Source organism: Oncorhynchus mykiss, chromosome 2 (assembly GCF_057628025.1).
Source record: "Oncorhynchus mykiss isolate SJ-2025 chromosome 2, ASM5762802v1, whole genome shotgun sequence".
Lineage (NCBI taxonomy): Eukaryota > Metazoa > Chordata > Actinopteri > Salmoniformes > Salmonidae > Oncorhynchus > Oncorhynchus mykiss.
This window is the reverse complement of record NC_143023.1, coordinates 86156922-86183537: the sequence shown is the minus strand read 5'-3', so window position 1 is coordinate 86183537 and position 26616 is coordinate 86156922. Positions and strand designations below refer to the sequence as shown.

At 42.0% G+C, this 26616-nt stretch overlaps 1 protein-coding gene and 1 long non-coding RNA gene across 4 annotated transcripts in view; one reads left to right on the top strand and one right to left on the bottom strand.

The window, feature by feature from the left end:
- ccnd2a (cyclin D2, a) overlaps positions 1 to 26616 on the top strand; it is a 276544-nt gene that overhangs the window by 92940 nt on the left and 156988 nt on the right. The gene's annotated exons all lie outside the window — the stretch shown is intronic.
- Positions 1195 to 23131, bottom strand: LOC149985263 (uncharacterized). Its single transcript, XR_016488921.1, has 2 exons — positions 22939 to 23131; positions 1195 to 4617 (listed from the first exon to the last, which is right to left on the bottom strand). It is a non-coding gene; the product is annotated as an uncharacterized LOC149985263 (long non-coding RNA).

Here is a 26616-nt window from a genome sequence, read left to right as displayed (position 1 = left end):
CACGTTGCCCACCCCGTCAGCTTGCTAGTAAGAGCAGTGAGGTAAATAATAATGTTCAGCTTTGCTGTGCCAGTGACAGCAGCATGGTGGGCAAAGGCCTGGTGGGTCTGGCTCAGAGAGCCTGCAACACGGTGGGAGTCAACCGTCCACAACACAGAAGGAGAGGGGCACTAAGTACACACACACCCACTCCCACAGAGACACAAACACACACACAGCAACACTGAAATTTCATTAACATTGTATTTCACAATTAGTAACTTGAGACACAGTGATGGTGCAAAGAGGTTCCCATCACTGCTGATGCAATGATATGGCTCAAGTTCTGAATACAGAGACATTGAAAGAAACAAAATTATTTTGTTAGGTATGTATAGTCTTCTAATTTTCAAATAAGTAATTTCAACCTCAATCTATTCCTAAAGGAAAGTGAAATGAACATTGAACAATACTTGGGCGTGACGGTAAATACGTGTTTGAGAGACTATGTATTGCCTATACCAGTGAAAGCCTTGCCAGGCCAAATTATTTATGCCACATTCTGCTGTGGCCATGCAGGAGGCTCCCTGGAGTGCCCTTGGGTACAGGAAGGGGCAATGTTCTCCCGCTCTCATTTTAATCCTGAACAGCCTTGAAATAACATGATCATCTCCCCCTACCTGGGGCTCAGGCCAGCTGGGCCAGCCCATGTCTGCCTCAGAGTAATATCAATTGTCTCTACAGTACCTGGCATACTGGATCACTTAGTGTTACTTTGGATTAGTGTAGATAATGTTCATTGTTTTCCACAAGTATACACAAGTATACCAGCGGAATAGAAAAAATAGCCAGCTGGTCCGGGGGGCTTCCCCCCTTGGGTTGGAAATGTTTTGTCGAAGGCGCTCTATTTTGGTGGCCTCTGGTACATTATAATGCCTTGTTTCTATCTGAAATACACAGTGAAATGATTGAATACTTTAGGAGTTTACCTCCCCGATTGGAAAAATTGGTTGTGAAATTGTGTTGAAAGACATGACTTAACAATTTAAATAACTGAAAATGTATGAATTCAGTGTATTCTTAGTTGTTTTGGATATTGTCTAGGCCTATATGATCAGGGTTATTTTCTAAGTAAGATCACATTAAACCATTTAACCGGTCTTGAGATTAAAGTCTTATTTAGAGTTTTACTGGAAGTTATGAATTGCTACAATGTTTGTTCTTCAAATTGTTTTTTATTAAAAATGAAAAATGAAGTAAATAGCCCACATTATCTTGAAAAATTAAAGGTTTTGTTTTTCCAGGTTTGAGTTTGTCAGTTTTTTCAGGTTTTCATGATCAAAATCACTTTTTAAAGAGAAAAACAACACAATTTAATGTTCTAAGTCCACAACAATGCTTCAACCACATCAGGAAACCACTTCTGAGGTCTCGGGAAAATCTGCTAAATGTTTTATTTTTGGGTGTCATTACCCTTTAATTCAAGTGTGCACCTAACAAGAGGCTGATATTTAGCAGAATTTTTGTAGTGCACATGTTTTTTTTGTTTTTTTACTTTACCTTTATTTAACTAGGCAAGTCAGTTAAGAACAAATTCTTATTTTCAATGACGGCCTAGTGGGTTAACTGCCTGTTCAGGGTCAGAATGACAGATTTGTACCTTGTCAGCTCGGGGATTTGAACTTGCAACCTTTCGGTTACTAGTCCAACACTAACCACTAGGCTACCCTGCCGCCCCTGTGGAGGTAGAGTTTGCAAAACAAATACTCACTGGTGTCAAATGTACAAATACTCATCATGAAATCATTCTGCCAGGTAAGCATAGGCTACTTTGTAGTTAATATTTAATTGAGAAGGTTTCTGGGAAATCCTTTCCATCTACCAGAAGACTGTTTTCATTAGCATCATCGCTAACAGCTACACAAAGTGGTAGACACACAGACAGGGGCATTATCATTGCCTCTTCAGAAAGTTGCAGATAATATGAATCACTGATGCATTCTTATGATAAACTCGTGCAAATGAATACATTTAATACATTTAGTTCATTCCCTACTAAGGTTAATACATTTTTTTATATTGTTGAATTCCGTTTTCACTAGTCACTTAAAAAATGCCACTTTAATAATGTTTACATATCTCACCTAATATGTAAATACTGTATTTTATACCATCTACTGCATCTTGCATCACTCATCCATATATTTGTATTTACATATTCTTATTCGATCCCTTTACATTTGTGCATATTAGGTAGTTGTTGTGAAATTGTTAGATTACTTGTTAAATATTACTGCACTCACGGAACTAGATGCACAAGCATTTCGCTACACTGGCATTAACATCTGTTAACTATGTGTATGTGACCAATAACATTTTATTTGATTTCATGCCTGGATTCCGTGAGGGCCCTAATTATCATATTTGAACCAGAATGAGGTTCTCCACTATCTATTTTCCGGCAGTGATGTTTTCATAATTTATCTGCAGATAATCGCCAAAAAACCTAGGCTTATGCAAATTAGAGAGCCAAATGAATGGCTCTTTCACCGATTCGGTAGGCTACACCAGGCATGTTTGCATTGACAATTTTTATCCGTTCGACAGGGGTGGAATTTTCTTTTGTCTAACTTTCTTTATTGCGACAAATGATGATGGAAACTGTGTTTTTTATAAATGTGACTAGTTTCAGGAAAGAAGGCATATGTCACGCATAAGGTTGCACATTTTGTGGAATATTCGGAGTTGGAAACTTTCCGTGGGAATTAACGGGAATATATGGGAATTGACGGAAATATATGCAAATTAATATTAACACCATTTAAATGTAGATGTTTTTTGCATTGGATATATTTACCATGTCATATGGATAGAGAAACAAACATTTTACCTTATCATAAGTAGACATAATTGCAAATGATTAAATCCTTCCAATAGAAATAAAAAAAACTATTTAGTTACAGATTGAACCAAGTAAATGAGTGGACTCTTCACATGGAATTATTTCACTGAACAACAAAAGGGAATACTGAATGACCCCCAATGATTCATCGTATCTCCTAAAAACTTTTTCAAGAATACATCTGTAAAATTATAGTCTAGAAACTAAAGCTTTGGTTGTCTTCCTCTCAGGCGTCCATGTCTTCTCCCTGGACCTCCTCAATGTCCACCTCTTGAACATCAGACTGAGGGCTCATCTCTACTGTCACTTTCCAACCTAGTTGAGGATGGCTCATTATCAGGCCCAAAATGCCTCAAATTTGCCCGGATGGCCACCAACTTTTCAACCCTTGTATTGGTCAGTCTGTTGTGTGCTTTGGTGTGTGTGTTCCCAAACAAGGACCAGTTGCGCTCTGAGGCGGCTGATGTTGGTTTGATTTGGAGGATGATGGAGGCAACTAGGGAAATAGCCTCAGATCCACAAAGTGCCTTCCATCAGGTGGCTGATGAGATATGTTGGCACAACTGCCATATTGCATCTCCATCCCAAAGCCCTTGCTTGGAAGTGTACTTTGCCAGACTGCCAAGAACCTTACCCTCATCCAGGCCAAGGTGGCGAGACACGGTAGTGATGACACCATAGGCCTTGTTGATCTCTGCACCAGACAGGATGCTCTTGCCAGCATACTTGGGGTCCAACATGTACGCTACGGCGTGTATGGGCTTTGATGTATTTCAGAACTGCAGTTTCCTCTGCTTGGAGCAACAGTGAAGTGGGCAGGGCAGTACAGATGTCTCCTCTTACATCTGCAAGCAGAGTCTGAACAGGATGGCATTGTCTCCCTCAATCTGTGCAATGGCTACTGTTACAGGTTTCAGGCTGCTTACCACTCTCTCCCAAAATACATCATCCAGGAGGATCCTCTTGATGGGGCTGTCCATATCGGCAGACTGTGATATTGCCATTTCTTGGAGAGGCTCCTTCCCCTCCAGGAGACTGTCAAACATGATGAAAACACCACTCCAATGGGAGTTGCTGGGCAGCTTCAATGTGGTGCTCTTATTCTTCTCACTTTGCTTGGTGAAGTAGATTGCTGCTATAACTTGATGACCCTTCACATACCTAAACATTTCCTTCAATCAATCAAATGTATTTATAAAGCCCTTCTTACATCAGCTCATGTCACAAAGTGCTGTACAGAAACCCAGCCTAAAACCCCTAACAGCAAAGCAATGCAGATGTAGAAGCACAGTGGCTAGGAAAAACTCCCTAGAAAAGGCAGAAACCTAGGAAGAAACCTAGAGAGGAACCAGGCTATGAGGGGTGGCCAGTCCTCTTCTGGCTGTGCTGGGTGGAGATTATAACAGAACATGGACAAGATGTTAAAATGTTCATAGATGACCAGCAGGGTCAGATAATAATAATCACAGTGGTTGTAAAGGGATCAACAGGTCAGCACCTCAGGAGTAAATGTCAGTTGGCTTTTCACAGCCGATCATTCAGAGTATCTTTTCCGCACCTGCTGTCTCTAGAGAGTTGAAAACAGCATGTCTGGGACAAGGTAGCACGTCCGATGAATAGGTCGGGGTTCCATAGCCGCAGGCAGAACAGTTGAAACTGGAGCAGCAGCACAGCCAGGTGGACTGGGGACAGCAAGGAGTCATCAGGCCAGGTAGTCCTGAGGCATAGTCCTAGGGCTTAGGTCGTCCGAGAGAAAGAAAGGGAGAGAGAGAATTAGAGAGAGCATACTTAAATTCCCACAGGACACCGGATAAGACAGGAGAAATACTCCAGATATAACAGACTGACCCTAGCCCCCCAACACAAACTATTGCAGCATAAATACTGGCGGCTGAGACAGGAGGAGACACTGTGGCACCATCCGACGATACCCCCGGACAGGACCACAGGCAGGATATAACCCCACCCACTTTGCCAAAGCACAGGCCCCACACTACTAAAGGGATATCTTCAACCACCAAATTACTATCCTGAGACAAGGCAGAGTATAGCTCACGAAGATCTGCCCCCACGACACGAACCCAAGGGGGTTTGTCCATCTGTAGAGACAAACTGATATCTTTCCAACAGATAAGATCTAAACCAGGCCAGAACTTGTCCGTGTAGACCAATTTGGGTTTCCAATCTCTCCAAAAGAATGTGGTGATCGATGGTATCAAAAGCAGCACTAAGGTCTAGGAGCATAAGAACAGATTTAGAGCCTTGGTCTGACGCCATTAAAAAGTAATTTACCCCCTTCACAAATGCAGTCTCAGGGCTGTGATGGGGTCTAAAACCAGACTGAAGCAATATCCATTGTTTGTCTTCGGGAAGGCAATGAGTTGCTGTGCAACAGCTTTTTTCCCAAAATTTTGAGAGGAATGGAAGATTCGATATAGGCCGATAGTTTTCTGGGTCAAGGTTTGGCCTTTTCAAGAAAGGCTTTATTACTGCTACTTTTAGTGAGTTTGGTACACATCCGGTGGATAGGGAGCTGTTTATTATGTTCAACATAGGAAGGCCAAGCACAGGAAGCAGCTCTTTCAGTAGTTTAGTTGGAATAGGGTCCAGTATGCAGCTTGAAGGTTTAAAGGCCATGACTATTTTCATCAATGTGTTAAGAGATATATTATTAAAAAACTTGAGTGTCTCCCTTGATCCTAGGTCCTGGTAGTGTTGTGCAGACTCAGGACAACTGAGCTTTGAAGGAATACACAGATTTAAAGAAGAGTCCGTAATTTGCTTTTCCTCAAAGAAGTTCATGAATTTATCACTGCTTAAGTGAAAGCCATCCTCTCTTGGGGAATGCTGCTTTTTAGTTAGCTTTGCGACAGTATCAAAAATAAATGTAGGATTGTTCTTATTTTCCTCAATTAAGTTGGAAAAATAGGATGATCGAGCAGCAGTGAGGGCTCTTCGATACTGCACGAAAGACTTTCAGTTTGGTGTAGCGCCATTTCCGTTCCAAATTTCTGGAAGCTTGCGTCAGGGCTAGGGTATTTTCTGTATACCAGGGAGCTAGTTTCTTATGACAAACGCTTTTTGTTTTTAGGGGTGCGACTGCATCTAAGGTATTACGCAAGGTTAAACTGAGTTCCTCAGTTAGGTGGTTAACTGAGTTTTGTACTCTGACATCCTTGGGTAGGTGGAGGGAGTCTAGAAGGGCATCTAGGAATCTTTGGGTTGTCCTTGGCTCTCTTGTAGAATGTATCCATTGTTTTCAGTGCCATTATGTACTTGAGGAGCAGATTCAATGCATGAGAAGCACAGCCAATCATTGTGATGTGAGGGTAGGACTCCTCCACTTTAGACCAAACAGCCTTCATGTTCGCAGCATTGTCTGTCACCAATGCAAATACCTTCTGTGGTCCAAGGTCATTGATGACTGCCTTCAGCTCATCTGCAATTTAGAGACTGGTGTGTCTGTTGTCCCTTGTGTCTGTGCTCTTGTAGAATACTGGTTGAGGGATGGAGATGATGTAGTTAATTATTCCTTGCCCACGAATATTCGACCAACCATCAGAGATGATTGCAATACAGTCTGCTTTCTCTATGATTTGCTTGACCTTCACTTGAACTCTGTTGAACTCTACATCCAGTAAATGAGTAGATAAAGCATGTCTGGTTGGAGGGGTGTATGGTGGGCAAAAAACAATCAGAAATCTCTTCCAATACATGTTGCCTGTGAGCATCAGAGTTGAACCAGTTGCATACACAGCTTGAGCAAGACATTCATCAGCATTTCTCTGACAACGTTCCTCCGTTGAGTCAAAAATACTTCTGATTCCAGGAGGACCATGAGCTGTTGCTATTGATAAGGTGTCTGATTCATCATTTTCACATCAAATAGAAGTAGCGGGACTTTTGTCAGAGGTTGCTTGTTGTGAGAGCGCTGAGGGAACTTTATGCACTTGGCCAGATGATTCTGTATCTTTGTTGCATTCTTCACATATGATTTGGAACAGTATTTGAAAATGTACAGCTTTTCCATCTACATTAGCTGCAGTGAAATGTCTCCACACATCAGATAGTGCCCGTGGCATTTTCCTGCGAAGATTAGATTTTCTTTTGTAAAAAGAAAACTAAAATACAATTCCATGTGCAGATAAATAGTTAAGCAGTTAGATTAAACAAATCCTTTGTAAGATAAATGTTTTAAAATGAAACATGTATGGAAACAGGTGAATTAACACTCGGTTAGCAGGCTCAAGCAAGCTAAAACCTACATGTTAGCAAAAACTAACTAGCATAAATTGTTAACAAGTTATAAATTAGTTAAACACACTTTTCTGTAGGCTATTATTTACTAGTTAACCAAAAAATAACGTATGTCTTATAAAATATATTCACCCCACCCAGTATTGTAATCAAAACTTACCAGAAAGCATGTAGTCCTTGGCTCAGACAGTATACAGTGGGGCAAAAAACTATTTAGTCAGCCACCAATTGTGCAAGTTCTCCCACTTAAAAAGATGAGAGAGGCCTGTCATTTTCATCATAGGTACACTTCAACTATGACAGACAAAATGAGGGGAAAAAAATCCAGAAAATCACATTGTAGGATTTTTTTATTAATTTTATTTGCACATTATGGTGGAAAATAAGTATTTGGTCAATAACAAAAGTTTATCTCAATACTTTGTTATATACCCTTTGTTGGCAATGACAGAGGTCAAACGTTTTCTGTAAGTCTTCACAAGGCTTTCACACACTGTTGCTGGTATTTTGGCCCATTCCTCCATGCAGATCTCCTCTAGATCAGTGATGTTTTGTGGCTGTTGCTGGGCAACACGGACTTTCAACTCCCTCCAAAGATTTTCTATGGGGTTGAGATCTGGAGACTGGCTAGGCCACTCCAGGACCTTGAAATGCTTCTTACGAAGCCACTCCTTCGTTGCCCGGCCGGTGTGTTTGGGATCATTGTCATGCTGAAAGACCCAGCCATGTTCCATCTTCAATGCCCTTGCTGATGGAAGGAGGTTTTCACTCAAAATCTCACGATACATGGCCCCATTCATTCTTTCCTTTACATGGATCAGTCGTCCTGGTCCCTTTGCAGAAAAACAGCCCCAAAGCATGATGTTTCCACCCCCATGCTTCACAGTAGGTATGGTGTTCTTTGGATGCAACTCAGCATTCTTTGTCCTCCAAACACGACGAGTTGAGGTTTTACCAAAAAGTTATATTTTGGTTTCATCTGACCATATGACATTCTCCCAATCTTCTTCTGGATCATCCAAATGCTCTCTAGCAAACTTCAGACGGGCTTGGACATGTACTGGCTTAAGCAGGGGGACACGTCTGGCACTGCAGGATTTGAGGTGTCTTTTATACTGATAACAAATTCAAACAGGTGCCATTAATACAGGTAACGAGTGGAGGACAGAGGAGCCTCTTAAAGAGGTAAATAAAAGTTACAGGTCTGTGAGAGCCAGAAATCGTGCTTGTTTGTAGGTGACCAAGTACTTATTTTCCACCATAATTTGCAAATAAATTCATTAAAAATCCTACAATGTGATTTTCTGGATTTTTTTCCTCATTTTGTCTGTCATAGTTGAAGTGTACCTATGATGAAAATTACAGGCCTCTCTCATCTTTTTAAGTGGGAGAACTTGCACAATTGGTGGCTGACTAAATACTTTTTTGCCCCACTGTAGTAGTGCGGGCTCAATAGCATCTTTTGTGTGCAAGATTTTGAGAATCAGCTGTACATGTGATGGAAGAGTCCATTGCACATGTGATGGAAGAATGCACTGTGCATGCAGGCAGTTGCAATTCCATTGAATTGGGGATAGTTTAACCTGAATATGCCAACAATAAGATAATAACAATAATAATAACAATAATAACAATAAGCTAACATTTTTGATGAATTTAAGAAAAATCCCCCAAATTCCAGGGCTTAACTTTCCATGGAAAAGTTCTGGAAAAATGCTGGAAATTTACCGGAAAGTTTCCGTCCCTTGCAACCCTAGTCGCACGGCACTACTTCACAGGAGAGCAATTTGAATGTAAACAATTTTGTTTTTAGCAAAATGCGTTTTTTGGCAGAAATGCCTTCTGGAACATGTGAACTTTCATGTGCCTTAATAACAAATGTGTATGCCTTCTGTAAATAAGAAAACAATTGTGAAATTACGAGCTTAGTTGGTTTACCTACGGGAAAAGTGAGCAACTTCCCGCTAGCCATGATTGGAACGAATTGCAAAAATCGATCGATGCAGCTGTACAAAGCCCATCTGTAAATAGCCCACCCAATCTACCTACCTCATCCCCCTATTGTTTTTATTTACTTTTCTGCTTTTTTGCACACCAGTATTTCTACTTGCACATCACCATCTGCTCAACTATCACTCCAGTGTTAATTTGCTAAAATGTAATTACTTGCTACTATGGCCTATTTATTGCCTTACCACCTCATGCCATTTGCACACACTGTATATAGACTTTTTTTTCTCTCTATTGTGTTATTGACTGTACACTTCTTTATTCCATGTGTAACTCTGTGTTGTTGTTTGTGTTGCACTGCTTTTCTTTACCTTGGCCAGGTCAGAACTTGTTCTTAACTGGCCTACCTGGTTAAATAAAGGTGAAAAAAAAAATTTTTTTTTTTAGCTAGCTAACATTGAACCTGGTTGGTTAGCTGCCTGCAAATTCATACAGGGTAGTAACGTTATGAGATGGGATTATGGTTCATTGTTTAGCTAGCTAACTAGCTACATGACTAAACAAAAGACTCCAATATGCAAATAACCATTTCAATAGAATGTTCATGATGCCACTGCGACAACTGTCTATATACATAGCTGGTAAATTCACTCTGGCTATCTACTCCAATTGTGGAAAAGGTTAAGGGGTCTGAATACTTTCCAAAATGCACTGTATGTTTCCATTCACTTGTCCAGTGATATTTTGTGGACATTTGGAATGTTTGCATAGAAAACAGATGCACCAGCTGCCTGCTAGGGTGCGTTACTATCTTGTGCCGATAAAACAGCTGGACATAATGACGTCACACAAAAAATATATATAATACAGTATATGTAAATATATATATAAAATACAGGGCAAAAACCTACAGTGTCAAATAAAAACATAGCGGGTTAACGCACCCAAGAAAGCTAATTAAATTGTTGCCAGCAGCACACAGTTGCAATCACCAATGATCTGGATAATGTAAAAACAGCCTAACCAGCTCTGCTAGGGCGAGTAAAATGGTCAGAGTGAACCGTTTTTTCATTTGTGTCTGGCCAATGTTAGGCAGTTAGCTTGACTGCTGTTATTAGGTCAGAACACTTGGATCAACCCTACTTCTTGGCCAGACTGTCCAGTGTGTGCTCTGAAAGCTCCAAGAGCGACATGCTCTGAATTTACGAATGGACAATCTGACAACGCTCTGAGTTTAGGAACGCCCAGAGCACACTCTGCCACTCCAGATTAAATTGAGGAATAGACACGTAGGGCGGCAGGGTAGCCTAGTGGTTAGAGCGTTAGACTAGTAACCGGAAAGTTGCCAGTTCAAATCCCTGAGCTGACAAGGTACAAATCTGTCATTCTGCCCCTGAACAGGCAGTTAACCCACGGTTCCTAGGCCGTCATTGAAAATAAGAATCTGTTCTTAACTGACTTGCCTAGTTAAATAAAGGTAAAATAAAAAATAAACCACTTTTTATTCTTGAAATCTTTGGTTGTTTAGTACATGGCCTCACATGTGAATCCTTAAAGAGATGGGTGGGGCTAAAGCTTAAGAGGGTGTGAACAATGCCGAATGGGTGTAGCCAAAGAGCTCTCCAGTAGGTGTACCAAAACGTTTCCCATTGCTCCTCAACTGTAGTGTATGATAATCCATTTAGAGTCTCTACTTTCATCCAATGTAAAAAACACAATTTCAAATGTTGCTACATAAGACCGAATCGAGCCGGTGAGTCACAAATGGTGATTACCTTCCAAAGTATTGGCACACGGGGCACCAGATGTGATCACAATGCTGTGCAGCCGTATTCATTGACCTGGCCAAGGCTTTTGACTTTGTCAATCACCACATCCTCATCGGCAGACTCGATAGCCTTGGCTTCTCAAATGATTGCCTCGCCTGGTTCACCAACTCTGATAGAGTTCAGTGTGTCAACTCGGAGGGCCTGTTGTCCGGGCCTCTGGCAGTCTCTGGGGGTGCCACAGGGTTCAATTATTGGACCGACTCTCTTCTCTGTATACATCAGTGATGTCGCTCTTGCTGCTGGTGAGTCTCTGATCCACCTCTACGCAGATGACACCATTCTGTATACTTCTGGCCCTTCTTTGGACACTGTGTTAACAACCCTCCAGGTGAGCTTCAATGCCATACAACTCTCCTTCCGTGGCCTCCAATTGCTCTTAAATACAAGTAAAACTAAATGCATGCTCTTCAACCGATCGCTGTCTGCACCTGCCCGCCTGTCCAACATCACTACTCTGGACGGTTCTGACTTAGAATATGTGGACAACTACAAATACCTAGGTGTCTGGTTAGACTGTAAACTCTCCTTCCAGACTCACATCAAACATCTCCAATCCAAAGTTAAATCTAGAATTGGCTTCCTATTTCACAACAAAGCATCCTTCACTCATGCTGCCAAACATAACCTTGTAAAACTGACCATCCTACTGATCCTCGACTTCGGCGATGTCATTTACAAAATAGCCTTCAATACCCTACTCAATAAATTGGATGCAGTCTATCACAGTGCCATCCGTTTTGTCACCAAAGCCTCATATACTACCCACCACTGCGACTAGTATGCTCTTGTTGGCTGGCCCTCGCTTCATACTCGTCGCCAAAACCCACTGGCTCCAGGTCATCTACAAGACCCTGCTAGGTAAAGTCCCACCTTATCTCAGCTCGCTGGTCACCATAGCAGCACCCACGTGTAGTCACCCCCAAAACCAATTCTTCCTTTGGCCGCCTCTCCTTCCAGTTCTCTGCTGCCAATGACTGGAACGAAATACAAAAATCTCTGACACTGGAAAGACTTATCTCCCTCACTAGCTTTAAGCACCAGCTGTCAGAGCAGCTCACGGATTACTGTACCTGTACATAGCCTATCTATAATTTAGCCCAAACAACTACCTCTCCCACTACTGTATTTATTTAGCTCCTTTGCACCCCATTATTTCTATCTCAAACCTTGCACATTCTTCCACTGCAAATCTACCATTCCAGTGTTTTACTTGCTATTTTGTATTTACTTCGCCACCATGGCTTTTTTTTTGTTGCCTTTACCTCCTTTATCTCACCTCATTTGCTTACATTGTATATAGACTTATTTTTCTACTGTGTTGTTGACTGTATGTTTGTTTTACTCCATGTGTAACTGTTGTTGTGTGTGTCGAGCTGCTTTGCTTTGTCTTGGCCAGGTCGCAGTTGTGAATGAGAACTTGTTCTCCACTTGCCTACCTGGTTAAATAACTGTGAAATAAAAATAAATAAAAATCTACACACAATACCCTATAAAGACACAGCAAAAATATTTTTTTTGCATTTTTTACAAATGTATAAAATACAAAACTGATATCACATTTACATAAGTATTCATACCCTTTACTAAGTACTTTGTTGAAGCACCTTTGGTTGCGATTACAGCCTCAAGCCTTCTTGGGTGTGATGCTACAAGCTAGGCACTAGAGGTCGACCGATTAATCTGATTAATTAGGGCCGATTTCAAGTTTTCATAACAATCGGAAATCGGTATTTTTGGACACTGACTTGGCCGATTAAAAAAAATATATAATTTTTTATATTATTATATTATTATTATATTATTTAATCTTTATTTAACTAGGAAAGTCAGTTAAGAACACATTCTTATTTTCAATGACGGCCTAGGAACGGTGGGTTAACTGCCTTGTTCAGTGGCAGAACTACAGACTTTTACTTTGTCAGCTCGGGGATTCAATCTTGCAACCTTACAGTTAACTCGTCCAACGCTCTAACCACCTGATTACATTGCACTCCACGAGGAGCCTGCCTGTTACGCGAATGCAGTAAGCCAAGGTAAGTTGCTAGCTAGCATTAAACTTATCTTATAAAAAAACAATCAATCATAATCACTAGTAAACTACACATGGTTGATGATATTACTAGTTTATCTAGCGTGTCCTGCGTTGCATATAATCGATGCGTTGCGTATTCATGAAAAAGGACTCGTTGCTCCAATGTGTACCTAACCATAAACATCAATGCCTTTCTTAAAATCAATACACAGAAGTATATATTTTTAAACCTGCATATTTAGCTAAAATAAGATTAGCAGGCAATATTAACCAGGTGAAATTGTGTCACTTCTCTTACATTCATTGGACGCAGAGTCAGTGTATATGCAACAGTTTGGGCCGACTAATTTGCCAGAATTTTACGTAATTATGACATACAGTGCCTTGCGAAAGTATTCGGCCCCCTTGAACTTTGCGACCTTTTGCCACATTTCAGGCTTCAAACATAAAGATATAAAACTGTATTTTTTTGTGAAGAATCAACAACAAGTGGGACACAATCATGAAGTGGAACGACATTTATTGGATATTTCAAACTTTTTTAACAAATCAAAAACTGAAAAATTGGGCGTGCAAAATTATTCAGCCCCTTTACTTTCAGTGCAGCAAACTCTCTCCAGAAGTTCAGTGAGGATCTCTGAATGATCCAATGTTGACCTAAATGACTAATGATGATAAATACAATCCACCTGTGTGTAATCAAGTCTCCGTATAAATGCACCTGCACTGTGATAGTCTCAGAGGTCCGTTAAAAGCGCAGAGATCATCATGAAGAACAAGGAACACACCAGGCAGGTCCGAGATACTGTTGTGAAGAAGTTTAAAGCCGGATTTGGATACAAAAAGATTTCCCAAGTTTTAAACATCCCAAGGAGCACTGTGCAAGCGATAATATTGAAATGGAAGGAGTATCAGACCACTGCAAATCTACCAAGACCTGGCCGTCCCTCTAAACTTTCAGCTCATACAAGGAGAAGACTGATCAGAGATGCAGCCAAGAGGCCCATGATCACTCTGGATGAACTGCAGAGATCTACAGCTGAGGTGGGAGACTCTGTCCATAGGACAACAATCAGTCGTATATTGCACAAATCTGGCCTTTATGGAAGAGTGGCAAGAAGAAAGCCATTTCTTAAAGATATCCATAAAAAGTGTTGTTTAAAGTTTGCCACAAGCCACCTGGGAGACACACCAAACATGTGGAAGAAGGTGCTCTGGTCAGATGAAACCAAAATTGAACTTTTTGGCAACAATGCAAAACATTATGTTTGGCGTAAAAGCAACACAGCTGAACACACCATCCCCACTGTCAAACATGGTGGTGGCAGCATCATGGTTTGGGCCTGCTTTTCTTCAGCAGGGACAGGGAAGATGGTTAAAATTGATGGGAAGATGGATGGAGCCAAATACAGGACCATTCTGGAAGAAAACCTGATGGAGTCTGCAAAAGACCTGAGACTGGGACGGAGATTTGTCTTCCAACAAGACAATGATCCAAAACATAAAGCAAAATCTACAATGGAATGGTTCAAAAATAAACATATCCAGGGGTTAGAATGGCCAAGTCAAAGTCCAGACCTGAATCCAATCGAGAATCTGTGGAAAGAACTGAAAACTGCTGTTCACAAATGCTCTCCATCCAACCTCACTGAGCTCGAGCTGTTTTGCAAGGAGGAATGGGAAAAAATGTCAGTCTCTCGATGTGCAAAACTGATAGAGACATACCCCAAGCGACTTACAGCTGTAATCGCAGCCAAAGGTGGCGCTACAAAGTATTAACTTAAGGGGGCTGAATAATTTTGCACGCCCAATTTTTCAGTTTTTGATTTGTTAAAAAAGTTTGAAATATCCAATAAATGTCGTTCCACTTCATGATTGTGTCCCACTTGTTGTTGATTCTTCACAAAAAAATACAGTTTTATATCTTTATGTTTGAAGCCTGAAATGTGGCAAAAGGTCGCAAAGTTCAAGGGGGCCGAATACTTTCGCAAGGCACTGTAACATTGAAGGTTGTGCAATGTAACAGGAATATTTAGACTTATGGATGCCAGCCGTTAGATAAAATACGGAATGGTTCCGTATTTCACTGAAAGAATAAACGTCTTGTTTTCGAGATGATCGTTTCCGGATTCGACCATATTAATGACCCAAGGCTTGTATTTCTGTGTGTTATTATGTTATAACTAAGTCTATGATTTGATAGAGCAGTCTGACTGAGTGGTGGTAGGCAGCAGCAGGCTCGTAAGCATTCATTCAAACAGCACTGTCGTGCGTTTTGCCAGCAGCTCTTTGTTGTGCTTCAAGCATTGCGCTGTTTATGACTTCAAACCTATCAACTCCCGAGATTAGGCTAATAGCGTTTCAAACGTCACTCGCTCTGAGACTTGGAGTGGTTGTTCCGCCTTGCTCTGCATGGGTAACGCTGCTTCGAGGGTGGCTGTTGTCGTTGTGTTCCTGGTTCGAGCCCAGGTAGGAGCGAGGAGAGGTACGGAAGCTATACTGTTACACTGGCAATACCAAAGTGCCTATAAGAACATCCAATAGTCAAAGGTTAATGAAATACAAATGGTAGAGAGAGAAATAGTCCTATAATTCCTATAATAACTACAACCTAAAACTTCTTACCTGGGAATATTGAAGACTCATGTTAAAAGGAACCACCAGCTTTCATATGTTCTCATGTTCTGAGCAAGGAACTTAAACGTTAGCTTTCTTACATAGCACATATTGCACTTTCTTCTCTAACGCTTTGTTTTTGCATTATTTAAACCAAATTGAACATGTTTCATTATTTATTTGAGGCTAAATTGATTTTATTGATGTATTATATTAAGTTAAAATAAGTGTTCATTCAGTATTGTTGTAATTGTCATTATTACAAATACATTTGTTAAAATTATTTTTATTATTAAAAAAATATATACATTTTTTTTACATTTTTTTTTTAAATCAGCCGATTAAATCGGTATCGTTTTTTTTTGGGTCCTCCAATAAATCGGTATCGCCGTTGAAAAATCATAAATCGGTCGACCTCTACTAGGCACACCTGTATTTGGGGAGTTTCTCTCATTCTTCTCTGCAGATCCTCTCAAGGTCAGGTTGAATGGGGAGCGTCGCTGCACAGCTATTTTCAGGTCTCTCCAGAGATGTAAGATCGGGTTCAAGTCCGGGCTCTAGCTGGGCCTCTCAACGACATTCAGAGCCACTCCTGCATTGTCTTGGCTGTGTGCTTAGGGTCGTTGTTCTGTTAGAAGGTGAACCTTTGCTCCAGTCTGAGGTCCTGAGCGCTCTGGAGCAGGTTTTCATGAAGAATATCTCTGTACTGTGCTCCGTTCATCTTTCCCTCAATCCTGACTAGTCTCCCAGTCCCTGCCGCTGAAAAACATCCCCACAGCGTGATGCTGCTACCACAATGCTTCACCGTAGGGATGGTGCCAGGTTTCCTCCAGATGTGATGCTTGGCATTCAGGCTAAAGAGTTCAATCTTGGTTTCATCAGACTAAAGAATCTGGTTTCACAGTCTGAGAGTCCCCTTAGGTGCCTTTTGGCAAACTCCAAGCGGGCTGTCATGTGCCTTTTACTGAGGACTGACTTCCGTCTGGCCACTCTACCATAAAGGCCTGATTGGTGGAGTGCTGCAGAGATGGTTCTCCATCTGGAAGGTTCATCCATCTCCACAGAGGAACTCTGGAGCTCTGTCAGAGTGACCATTGAGTTCCTGGTCACCTCCCCGGGCGGCCAGCTCTAGGAGAGTCTTGGTGGTTCCAAACTTCGACCTCATGGCTTGGTTTTTGCTCTGACATGCACTGTCAACTGTGGGACCTTATATATACAGGTGTGTGCCTTTCCAACTCATGTTCAATCAATTTACCACAGGTGGACTCCAATCAAGTTGCAGAAACATCTCAAGGATGATCAATGAAACCGACCATAAGGCGCTACAGAGGGTAGTGCGTACAGCCCAGTACATCACTGGAGCCAAGCTTCCTGCCACCCAGGATCTATATACTAAGCGGTGTCAGAAGGCCCAATAAATGACCAAAGACTCCAGTCACCCAAGTCATGGACTGTTCTCCCTGCTACTGCGTGGCAAGCCGTACTGGAGCACCAAGTCTGGGTCCAAAAGGCTTCTTATCAGGTTCTACCCACAAGCCATAAAACTGCTGAACAATTCAATCAAATGGCCACCTGGACTATTTGCATTTAGGGTCCTCTACCCTGCTGCTACTCACTGTTTATTATCTACATGTACAAATGACCTCGACTAACCTGTACCCCTGCACATTGACTCTGTACCGGCACCCCCTGTATATAGCCTCATTATAGTTTTTTTATTGTGTAATAATTTTTATTTTTTTACTTTAGTTTATAAATATTTTCTTAAAACTGCATTGTTGCTTAAGGGCTTATAAGTAGCATTTCATAATAAGGTCTACTACACCTGTTGTATTCAGTGCATGCGACAAATAACATTTGATTTGAAACAGGATGCACCTGAGCTCAATTTCTAATCTCATAGCAAACGGTCTGAATACCTATGTACATAAGGTATTTCATTGTTTTCGCAGTTTTTTCTCAAAACCTGTTTTCATTGTGTCATTATGGGGTATTGCGTGTAGATTGATGAGGAAAAAACATTTAATCCATTTTGCAATAAAGCTGTAACGTAATAAAATGTGAAAAAAGTAAACGTGTCTGAATATTTTCCGAATGCACTGTCGCTACTGATTGACGCGATGAGTCACTCACTTCAGCGTCACTGTCTGGCAAGTTCCGACATCCTACGAAAGGAAACCTAGGAAATCCTTTGTTTTACATGGCCCAATGTGATACCATGGACATATAACCACGTGGCATGATTAATGAATTACAAAGCGATATAGGTCGACTTTAATTCAGGCAGTTCGACACCTTTTATAAACTAGTAAACACTTGTTTAGTTGTCAATCAACGCACCGTAAATAGTCTCCTGTGCGCCCCGACTCTGCGTGGCTGGCTATGTGAAACATGCAAAAGAAAATTCATGTAATGTGTCAGAAAACAATAGTTAGCCTAAGTCGTGGACTTCGACTTATTGTTACCACATTACATGGGACGTGCAAACTCACAAACAGCATGCACTCTCTCCCTCCTCGGTGTGAATAAGTTCGACAGCAACCAAGATCTGTATATAATGACGAGATGCTCATGTCTCCGCCCTAACAATGGGAGGCAGGCGACAAGCTGAGGTCCAAAAAAGGCCCATAGAAACGTACTTTGGACAGATTTTGGTGAGAGTGAAACCTCTTGCTTTGCCTCTTCCTCTCTGCTGCGTTTCCCAGTCTTCTCTCTTGTGACTGACAGGCAGTAGCTGGCTAGAAGATGCATGTCGTTCATTCTAGCCGAAGGGCTCGACGGACTGGCGAATTGAAGCTTTTAAATGAAAATTAGCCTAGTTAATATAAAGTGGAAAATGTAGATGGCTGAAAATTATTCTGTAACCGGCTAATTAGTCTTATTGCTACATTCACAAAAATAATATTGAAAATACATTGGATTTGATCTTTTCTAACTGGAAAATGTTACTCAAGGCAAAAACGATTCACTTTTCTATCCAAGCAATGTTCTCTTCCCTTTTCCCAAATTGTTTTCATGTTCTTATCTTGCAGAGATCATTAATAATGAGGGAGATGATCAAATACCATACACAGGCCAGACCATGGTGCCAAGGTCTACCTCTCTCTCTGAAGAGAGGAGGAGAGCATTAGAAGCTGTGAAATGGAAGAGACGGTCAGTCCTCTGGCCTAGGTCTGGCCACACACTGCTATGACAGTCAATTAATGGCAGTTGTGTATGTAGACAAGTGTTTCAAAACTCAGTTATCATGTTGTTTATTGTCATGTGTTCAGTGCACATGAGAATAAACAACATGATAACAAAGTTTTGAAACACTTGTCTACATACACAACTGCCGAAAATATCATTATAAAGGTAGGGGTAAAAGATGAAAGTGATCAAATGTCTGCTATCTGTGATGCAATGGTTGGTCTGAGATGAGAATTACACACATTTTCCACCAGTACTCTACCTTGAAGGCACTCTACCTTGAAGGCAGGATACCCTTACAAACGCTAGCTGCACTGAAGTGGCTCCTTGTTTCAATTTGCAGATCTAATCACGTTAATGGTTCATAGTCACAGGCAGTTTCACCTTATCCTAATATCACAACAGTGTGATCTGATCTAATGTGGATAGTACAGGGAAATCACTCACTCCATTGCTTCTGTGCCAGAAATGCAGTCATGATTATAGAGATACAGTGCCTTGCGAAAGTATTCGGCCCCCTTGAACTTTGCAACCTTTTGCCACATTTCAGGCTTCAAACATAAATATATAAAACTGTATTTTTTTGTGAAGAATCAACAACAAGTGGGACACAATCATGAAGTGGAACGACATTTATTGGATATTTCAAACTTTTTTAACAAATCAAAAACTGAAAAATTGGGCGTGCAAAATTATTCAGCCCCTTTACTTTCAGTGCAGCAAACTCTCTCCAGAAGTAAAAAAATGACTAATGATGATAAATACAATCCACCTGTGTGTAATCAAGTCTCCGTATAAATGCACCTGCACTGTGATAGTCTCAGAGGTCCGTTAAAAGCGCAGAGAGCATCATGAAGAACAAGGAACACACCAGGCAGGTCCGAGATACTGTTGTGAAGAAGTTTAAAGCCGGATTTGGATACAAAAAGATTTCCCAAGCTTTAAACATCCCAAGGAGCACTGTGCAAGCGATAATATTGAAATGGAAGGAGTATCAGACCACTGCAAATCTACCAAGACCTGGCCGTCCCTCTAAACTTTCAGCTCATACAAGGAGAAGACTGATCAGAGATGCAGCCAAGAGGCCCATGATCACTCTGGATGAATTGCAGAGATCTACAGCTGAGGTGGGAGACTCTGTCCATAGGACAACAATCAGTCGTATATTGCACAAATCCGGCCTTTATGGAAGAGTGGCAAGAAGAAAGCCATTTCTTAAAGATATCCATAAAAAGTGTTGTTTAAAGTTTGCCACAAGCCACCTGGGAGACACACCAAACATGTGGAAGAAGGTGCTCTGGTCAGATGAAACCAAAATTGAACTTTTTGGCAACAATGCAAAATGTTATGTTTGGCGTAAAAGCAACACAGCTCATCACCATGGACACACCATCCCCACTGTCAAACATGGTGGTGGCAGCATCATGGTTTGGGCCTGCTTTTCTTCAGCAGGGACAGGGAAGATGGTTAAAATTGATGGGAAGATGGATGGAGCCAAATACAGGACCATTCTGGAAGAAAACCTGATGGAGTCTGCAAAAGACCTGAGACTGGGAAGGAGATTTGTCTTCCAACAAGACAATGATCCAAAACATAAAGCAAAATCTACAATGGAATGGTTCAAAAATAAACATATCCAGGTGTTAGAATGGCCAAGTCAAAGTCCAGACCTGAATCCAATCAAGAATCTGTGTAAAGAACTGAAAACTGCTGTTCACAAATGCTCTCCATCCAACCTCACTGAGCTCGAGCTGTTTTGCAAGGAGGAATGGGAAAAAATGTCGGTCTCTCGATGTGCAAAACTGATAGAGACATACCCCAAGCGACTTACAGCTGTAATCGCAGCAAAAGGTGGCGCTACAAAGTATTAACTTAAGGGGGCTGAATAATTTTGCACGCCCAATTTTTCAGTTTTTGATTTGTTAAAAAAGTTTGAAATATCCAATAAATGTCGTTTCACTTCATGATTGTGTCCCACTTGTTGTTGATTCTTCACAAAAAAATATAGTTTTATATCTTTATGTTTGAAGCCTGAAATGTGGCGAAAGGTCGCAAAGTTCAAGGGGCCGAATACTTTCGCAAGGCACTGTACTTCTCCAGTGTTTTGACAGGGAAGTACTTCTGTTCTTCAGTACAACACATTACATTTTGGTCATTTAGCAGACACTCTTATCCAGAGCGATTTACATGAGCAATTAGGGTTAAGTGCCTTGCTCAAGTTGGCTCGAGGATTCGAACCAGAGGCTTTTCAGTTACTCACCCAATGCTCTTAGGCTACCTGACGCCAACACATCAAGACATCCCACTGCACCAGTCTCTATTGAAGCTAGTAGGGGTAATACTAGGGTGACAGTATGTCATTAGTTGTAATTAATATATTCCAAATGGCCGTCCGTGGACACATACTGCCTGACAAATAGAGTCCAGGTGTTCAAAGGAAAGATCCACAGAAATACACAGGGGTGGAATACGTCATAACTCTGATGCAAGAAGTGAACGTGGAGACCTGCTTGTCAAAGGTCCAGTTGTGAATGTGAGGCCCAGGAAATTAAGGTTATAGAGGAGCAGGCAGGGCCCTACCTCTACCAGAGGTAATCTATCTGGATGTTGCCTATGGGATAGGATTAAATGCATATATATAGAATTAATAGAACGGGGGTCCCCATTCAAGTCAATTATTCATCCATTCTATTCATTCTATATCTATGCATTTAATCCTATCAAATAGGCGACATCCAGATAGATAGCTTTTGAAAAACTCTGGGAGAGCTAGAGCCCTGCAGGTCAGACAGACAGACAGATGGACAGATAGACCTCACGGCCAGCTCGTCTGGGCCCCATTAAAGTAGGAATCTCTCTGCCTGTGGTACTACTGTACTAAAGTATAATCTAGGAACATTATGATTGGACGTATTATAGAATTATAAGAAAAATATTTAAAGCCCACCTTGCTCTTGATGCAATTTTTTTCTGCATTGTATGTATTCTGATAATATTATAAGGGGAGGGGTCAGCCTGTAGATTTAAATTAGTTGGTCCCTTGTCATAGTGAGTCAAATTTCCTGTCCCTGGGACCTGGGTGGGAACAAACGGCCCACATTAGGACAGTGCATTAGCACTGCGCAGGGTGGCACAGGGGTCACTGGTTGTTGCCGGAGCACACAACCTGAAATAGTTTCTCTCTCTGAAGTGGACAGAGCAGCGCTGGTTGCAGCTGGATGCGTTCTTGTTGTGATTACCTGGCTCCAGAGGAAGGCAGGCCATTCTCCCTGGACCTCTGGAAATGCACTGGGCTCTGCCAAGGGGCCATGATTATCACAAGCCCGGCCCATTCCTGGGTCAACACCAAGGGCAGTAGGGGGAATTCCACAGGCATCAGCCAGGCAGGGCTATTATTACTAACAGCATTATCACTTTATAATCCTCACTCACTGTAGGCTCTGGTTTGGAAACTGTACACAGGTATAGAGTAGGGTAGCAATGTCACCATTCACAGTCCTGTATATGAAATTGAATTGTTGCATTTTTGCATAGCATGAAAGGATGAGTACTGTATGAATGGAATGGGTCTAGCCAGGAATATGAGTGGAGATCAGTTTGAAGCCCCAAACTGTGTTGCTTGAACAGGTATCGAAGGGCACTGTACAAAGTCTTACCCCTTTGTGTCAGGGTTCTCTAGCAGTCAGCATTTTGGGTGCGCACTGCGTTGAAAACTCTGAGCTGGACCTTGCCAGAATAAGCACACTACTTAATGGTTCGGAACTCTGGCTTATCTTGGCCATCGAACTCAACAAAAGCTATGATTATCTGCAAAATAAACTCTCCCTCTTGATTGTTAGACAAATAATGCATTGAACAGTTCCATATAAACTGGATTCTGCTCAGTGCTGCTGGCCCTTATACACTACTAGAGATAGGCCTTTGGACTACAGATGCTAAGGACCACTTCACTAGGTGATGCAGGAAGTCTCTTGCTAGTGAATTCCAGTGTATCATAAAAGGAACAACTTATATAACAAATTATTATTTGAACACTTGCTTTGTTGTTCTTTATGAAAAATGTATATATTTTTTGCCCTATGAAAGTTTCCCCTGCATATGTGTTTTCCTTTTGTATGACTCAGCATTGTCCGTCTCATGAGGTTTGCTTTATATAGGCCCAGACATTATTTTTGGCATTTTACCTTACACTCCTCCCACTCTTCTTGGCCCTCCTCCATGAGGGCCATGGAAGGCTGGCACTCGCTTGGAGCTCTCGGCCAGACTTGGGCAGCTGGGATCTGGGAGAGCGCCCTCCCCGCAGTTCTGCCTCACTCCCCCGCCACTCTTAATTGTGCCTTTTAATTCAGCTCCAGAACACAATACAGTGGAGTCCTGCTGCACACACAGACAAACACACACACAGATTTTTCAAATGCAAATGCAATTCAGAGACAGGAGACCAAAGGCGGAAGAAAGTAGCAGACTCCTCTCAGATGCTCAGCTAGGCTTTGTGTGCCACTTGACACAGACAAACGCACACAAGATATCTGTTGTTTATTGTTTATGGCAAGACTCTTCACCACACTCATGCTCTCTTCATCTTCCTGAAAAGAGGACAGTCAAGGGCTTTGAGTCTCCGGATTTAAGGAGTTACAGGTGCTGTCTTGCCTATCAATAGAGTGGAGGCGAAAGAGCATGTAAGACCTGTGCTGGAGTAACTGGAGATATTTTCTAGTATATTACACCCACTGGTCCACAGTAACTTCCACATTGTTGTTTGCTCAGCTGGAGCGCACAGGGGAAGGAGGGTTCAGAGCAGTCTTTCCCCAGGGGAGAGGTGTTGTAGTGGGGACGCACCTGTAGGTGAGCCTGGTGGCACTGGCCCTGGCTAAACAGGTAAATACACTAGGCCACACCCCAACTCTTAAGACGCCACCGCTGACAGCTTCTCATGGCTCACCCCGGGTTCTCATAGCTCACCACGGGTTCTCATGTCTCTCCAGGCTCACCCCGGGTTCTCTGCAGTTAAAGGCAGTAGAAATACATTCCTTCCTAATGGCCCATGAAAGCAGCGATTCACCACATATTATTGTTTGAACCATGGCAAATCTTTCCGTTTTACCTCAGCATTGTGCTTTAGAAAACCCCTTGACTGGGGCTTATTTGAACACAATTGGCCTTATTCTCGCCTTGACTTATTTTGATGGAGTTCATAAAAAAAAAGTGAACTTTTGGTGAATAAGAGTCCAGCTGGACTCAAGAGTTGAAAAGGCCTGCTGACTCTGGAGGTCAGTGCCCCGCCATGAAAGACTCAGAGTTAACAGACTTGATGGGACTGGGGAGGACTCTGAGACTTGGACTGTGTTCTGGTAAATAATTGCATTCATTGTTCCTGCCACTGTTGGTTATGGTCACAAGCTGTTTGGTAGGCCCCTATCTGTCTGGGGCTCCCCATGAGCGCAGTGTCAGCGTCTCGCCCCTGAGGGAAACGAGTTGTGCCAGGGGTGAGATGCCAGCTCCCTGACCCGGTGGCCCTAGTCTGACGTGCCCAGGCCGGGGGTGAATGGGTCTGTGGGTCTGTTATGAGGCAGAGGCAGGGCGTGCTGAGCGTGTGCATGCTGCTCCACCGTTAAATAAAGCTTGTTCAAAGAGCACATTCCTGCCTCTGCCGGCAGCACTTGCAGTGTCAAAGTTCTAGATTGTTTCCTTTTTTTATGGCTTCTCTTTATCTCCTCTGACTTTGTACAATTTGATTGGACGCTTTGTATTTATTATTCACTGTGTGAGTGGTGGTGGGAACAGGGCATATGGCAACAGATTGCTCGGATCACATGCACTTTATCTTAATTCATTAAGTGAAGATTTCCCTGACGAACGTCGTCAGGGAAATGACAAAGGTGCAGCGTGGTGAGCGTACATTTCTTTTTATTTCTAAATGTCGCCAACAAAAACAAGAAACAACAGCAGCTTACTAGGGCTATACAGGCAACTAACAAAGTCAACTACCCACAACTAAGGTGGCAAAACAGGCTGCCTAAGTATGATTCCCAATCAGAGACAACGATAGACAGCTGTCCCTGATTGAGAAACATGCCCGGCCAAAACATAGAAACAGAAAACATAGAAATAAAGAAACTAGAATGCCCACCCTAGTCACACCCTGGCCTAACCAAAATAGAGAATAAAAGCCTCTCTATGGCCAGGGGCGTGACAGAAGAATTCCTTTCAGAAAAGCTCTCTGATGTGTTAAGTAAGATACTCCTCATCCACGTTGTACAGCAGTAGAGTATCTGAATGCACAGTAACATCCACACACAAAACCTGTCATAGAGAGTATGCCATGCAGTAAAAACCAGCAGGGCTGATCACCACACACAATTTGTCAGATTACCATCATCACGAACAGAGTTGAAAATTTGCTCTCCATATCTCTGTCTTCGATCAACCATTTGAGTCAACGTAATTAAAACGCAAAGACATGTGTCATTCACCTTTCATTACTGCAGCAAATGTTGAAGTATAAGGAAATGTGGGCTGTCACCAAAGAACTCACTCTTTTGGCAGAGACTCCACAGGAACTAGTTCATTTGGTCTTTGTTTGCCTTCTGCCTTTGGGACTTCTCTGAGGACTGAGTGCAGAGGGCCTCTTAGACAGATGCTCAATATGGAATGTAACACGAGAGCCATTAAAAAAAACAGGAAGTCCTCAGTAAAAGTCCTCTCACTCTCTCTGTCTCTCTCTTCCTCTCTATGGTTTCCTCCTCTCTTCCCCCTCTCCAATCTTTAATCTTGTCCAGAAGCTTCTTTGCATTATTACTCCCAAAGTGCACTTTGCCAAACTAGCGTGGGAACTGACCCGGCCCATCCAGAGGCGAATCATATGCTGCTTGTAATGATTGAACCTCAATGACATCATGTGCCTTTCAGAGCAGGATTTGGAAACTGCGCCGTGTGCCTCCTCAAAATACCAGTGGCTAAGTGGAACACACACGCCGAGCTGGGCAATGGAAGTCAGATGCTCTCAGTTTGAGTTTTTTTCCCGTCGGCTGATAGGTTTGTGAGAGCCTGAGCCTGAGGGGCCTCAACAAGGGCTGGGCCTCGACTGTAAATGTTAGAAAATGAATCCAGGCCTTCGTAACAAAGTGGAATCTGATATAATCCACCACAGGCCACCGTGTTTGATCTACACCTCGTTCTCTACTGCTGTCAAGGTCTTGACAGAGAGTAAAGAGCATGGCATACTGTGCATTCGGAAAGTATTCAGACCCCTTGACTTTTTCCACATTTTGTTACGTTACAGCCTTATTCTGTAATTGATTGATTTGTTTTCCCCCCTCATCAATCTACACACAAAACCCTTAATGACAAAGCAAAAACAATATTTTTGCAAATGTATTAAACATTTAAAACGGAAATATCACATTTACAGAAGTATCCAAACCCTTTACTCAGTACTTTGTTGAAGCACCTTTGGCACTGATTACATCCTCGAGTCTTCTTGGGTATGACACTACAAGCTTGGCACACCTACAGTACCAGTCAAAGGTTTGGACACACCTACTCATTCCAGGCTTTTTGTTTATTTTTATGATGACAGGGCAAAACTGTCATCATTACTACATGATTCCATATGTGTTATTTAATAGTTTTAGTGTCTTCACTATTATTGTACAATGTAGATAATAGTAAAAAAAAAACTTAAATGAGTAGGTGTGTCCAAACTTTTGACTGGTACTGTATATTTGGGGAGTTTCTCCCATTCCTCTCTGCAGATCCTCTCAAGGTCTGTCAGGTTGGATGGGGAGTGTTGCTGCACAGCTATATTCAGGTCTTTCCAGAGATGTTCAATCAGGTTCAAGTCTGGGCTCTAGCTAGGCCAC